The sequence below is a fragment of the Lepus europaeus genome, chromosome 7, assembly GCF_033115175.1.
Source record: "Lepus europaeus isolate LE1 chromosome 7, mLepTim1.pri, whole genome shotgun sequence".
Classification (NCBI taxonomy): Eukaryota; Metazoa; Chordata; class Mammalia; order Lagomorpha; family Leporidae; genus Lepus; species Lepus europaeus.
Genome location: NC_084833.1, coordinates 32285774 through 32289935, shown reverse-complemented (window position 1 = coordinate 32289935; position 4162 = coordinate 32285774).

Genomic DNA, 4162 nt, shown 5'->3' with positions numbered 1-4162 from the left:
CAAGCACATATTAGACTAGACGGTAACTCTATTTCCCCCCTCATGGTTACCCTCAAAGGTTTATTGGAGGGTCGGGGGGCTCCCATTCATGTCCAGCACTTGAGGGGACACTCAAAGCTCCCTGGGTTTCTGTCTGTTGGAAATAATTGGGCTGATCAACTAGCCACTGGCCCACAAGCATTAACTTTACAAGAAGCCACTCAATTGCATGACTTAACCCATATCAATTGGAGGGGCCTACGATACAGGTTCCCCCAAGTCCCTATATGGGACCTCAAAAAAATCGTCCACACTTGTAAAACGTGTCAACCCTTCCTGAAGGTGCCCCCATTACAGACACAGGGAGTAAATCCTAGAGGCCTCAAACCCAACACTCTCTGGCAAACTGATGTCACCCATTTTTCAGCCTTTGGTAAGCTTAAATATGTTTTTGTTTCCATCGATACTTATTCAGGAGCTTGTTGGGCCACAGCACATACAGGAGAAAAGGCTAAACATTCACAATCACATTTCCTTCAATGCTTTGCCACTCTAGGCCTGCCAGCACAGGTTAAAACGGATAATGGACCTTGCTTTATTAGCAAAGCAATGTCGGACTTTTTTAGCAGATGGCATATCAAACACATCACAGGAACACCTTACAACCCTCAGGGCCAGGCAATTGTAGAACGAAATCATCAATGCCTAAAAGAACAACTCTTAAAACAAAAAGGGGGAATTAGCCCCCATATCCAATTACAAATGGCTTTGTTCACTATCAATATTTTGAATTTTTCCAAGGAGTCAACTGAATCAAAATTCCAAAGACACTGGGGCCAATTAAACCCCAGGCCCCAGGTTCAGGTTAAATGGAAGGACCCTCTAACGCAACAATGGAGGGGACCAGACCCCTTAATCACCATGGGCAGAGGATTTGGATGTGTCTTCCCCATAGGGGAGACAGCCCCAATCTGGCTTCCAGCCAGAAACCTTAAGTTTCTGCCCGTTTCCTCTATACAGGAAGAACTTATCTGAGAGTTTGCACATGTCTTGAAGGTTTCGTGTTTTATTAAATTTGTCTGTCTTTAATGTTTGAGTGATTACCTAACTCTGATCAGATCTACCCCACAGCCTTGGTTAAAATACTCAGGTTATACGTACTGGTTTTTGGATGAGTGGTTTGACTCTCTAACAGTTTAAATTCTCAAATGGAGTATACCAACTTTGGGACTTCCAGTAGGATCCCTGGAACTCTCAAAGGATGGGACTCTAAATTTGTTAAAGTAACAACTGTTTGGGTCAATTCAAATTATACAAAGTGTATTAAAATGTTGTGAATAATGTCAGACCTGTGCTGTATTCATGTTCTTGCTTTCCAGCTAGAGTGGCCTTAGGAAAATGAGTAAATTCTGTGTATACAAGCCTTTATGTTGCTAACTAAAGTAAGCCAATACAGATTGGTTCAGAGAATTAAGTTAACGCAAAAGCCCTTCGGTTTGCTTGGTAGCTCACTTGCTCAGTTTTATGCTTTAAACTTGTTTCTCTTAACGATGAAGGTCTTTTCAAAGTTGTAAACATGTACTAGTGTCCATGTTTGCTGTCCAGGAGGAGTTAATGGTGTGGTATTCATTAATAACTCAGTGTCTTATGTATTGTGTACTTTTCACATCTTAAATTCGATAAGAGAGACTTTTTGAGTTTGTTAGCATGCATTCTCATAGACTGTCCATACATGACAATTCAAGACTATGTAAAAGTAACTACAGGTATAAAGTTTCAGGTGTGAGCAAGTCATAAAAGGTTTTAAAAGGTTTACAACTTTAAAATTGTTTACAGAGTTTTAAGTTATGTGCTAATGCCAAAATTACATTGACCTAAAGTTAAAGTAAAAAATGTGTACTAATGTTGGCAAATATCTTAAAATGGTCTCAATCGTAAATCTTAATCTGTTTTTGCAAAAACTGTAACGTCTCTTTTTAACAGTGTCTGCTTAATGGGTTACTCTGCCATTTCTAAAGTTAGGTCCTTTTTAGCTCTGTTAAGTAGTTCTAAGTCATGTAATCATTTTGTATACTATTATGTTCAAGGTGTTTATTCAATAACAAAAAACATAAAATTCATGTTCTGTCAAGGTAATCTATTGTGTACTCTACTGTCTCTGTTAAGTTCAAATTAATGAAAAACATTACTAAATACCTTTATAATTAGATCTGCTCTAAAAGTGTTAAGATCATCCTGTCTAATGAAGGGTTATCATTTCAAAATGTTAAAAAATTCTATTCTAACCAGATACTCTAAGTTCTCTTGGCACCTTTAACAAACTTTCTAAAAATCAAAGTTCTAAATTCTCTAAACTTTTGGTATCTCCAAAAGGGCCCCTGGAGATATCAAAAGATATATCTCTCATCTTACAGAGATAATAACCAATTGGGATGTTTAAAAGTGCTGCCAAGACGTAAAATGATTCAACACTCTACTAAAATTCCTCACAACCCACAGGAACAGGCTATGGTGGAAAAAAACCATCAATGCCTCAAAAAACAGTTATTAAAACAAAAAGGGGGAGTGGCTACCCCCCATCTACAGTTACATAAGGCCTTGTTCACCATCAATATTTTAAATTTTTTGAAAGGGTCAAGGGAGTCAAGGTTCCAAAAACATTGGGGACATTTAAGCCCTAAACCACAGATGCTCGTTAGATGGAGAGACCCTCTCACTCGACTCTGGAGAGGGCCTGACCCACTGATTCAGTTGGGAAGAGGATTTGGCTGTGTGTTCCCCATAGGGGAGTTGACTCTGATTTGAATACTGGCCAGAAATATCAGGCCTATGCCCGAGGCAAGTAACAACCCACCCAGGGAGCAGTTTGCCCCTGAGGGAGATCCCCTTGTCTTTCCTCTTCCAGAAATGGATGGAGATCCAGAGGCAGGTGATGATGCACTGTGATCCTGACAAGAAGTGCCCAGCCCAGTGACGGGGGATTCGATGACCCAAATGAGATCATCAAAACACTTCAGGAGGACCTGAAAAAGACGAAGAGAACTCCAAGAAAGCCTCTTTTGGATGAGCCTTAATGGACTCTTTCCCTACCTCTTCTCTCTTCTTGGACTGCTTCTTGCCCTGCTTTTAATCCTTGCTATTGGCCCATGCATAATGAATAGGCTTATACAGTTTATACAACAGCGCATAGAGGCAACAAGGGTAAGACAGGTTGAGGTTCATTACCAGAGGCTGCTAGCCATAGAGGGCTACGATCCCCTGAACTGGGGAAGCGCCCCCGGTGCTCTCCACATTGCCAATGACGGGTAAGATTCTGGATGGACCGGAACAACCTAAGACAGGCGGTGGAGAAAGCTCACCACGCCCCCATAATTACAAGTCACGCGACACCCCAAGACGGGTAAAGCACCCAGCGTCCTGTACCAACCTAAGACAGGGCTCATGGCCAAGCTGCCTGGGTTACCAATGACGGGTAAGGGCAAGGACGGCTGGGGGCAACCTAAGACAGGGATCGCGTGCTAAAACAAAAAGGGGGAATCTGTGGGGCATGAGCGCGGCCAGGCCAGGCCAGGCCCGGCCCGGGGGCTCCGCATGCGCAGCTGCTCCAGGGTGCCCCCGCCCGAGCTGCGCGGAACGAAGCCGCGTGGAGCCAAGTAAGATGGCGCCCAGAGGAAGTAAGATGGGCGGAATCCAAAGTTGTTTACCACTAAAGCTAATTGGCTGCGCAACATCCGGGGAGGTAACAAAACTAGTAACAAGTGTATAGACATAGGGCTAGTCCTATAGAAATCCCCCCGTAAGGTGACTGTGTAAAGTGATTGGCTGGTCCTTAGCCCTGCCCCAATGACTCTGCAGTTTTGTGCTATAAAAGGTTCTGTTTCTCAGGAAGTAAATGAGTCCTTGCTAGACTTGGCTCCCCGCTGCGTCTGATTGTCTCCGGGACAGGGAGGCTGGGGAACGGGCGAGCGGCCGCACTTACCTTTCCTCGGACCCAGTCCATCCTTGTACGGGTGGACTAAGACCCAACAGCACATTTCTAACTCTACCATTAGGGGTAAGTCCAATTGAGCATGTGCCAAACTATACCTCTCTTCCCTCTCTTATTCCCACTCATATTTAACAGGGATCATTTTTAAGTTAATTTTAAACACCTAAGAATAACTGTGTGTTAATTAAAGAGTCC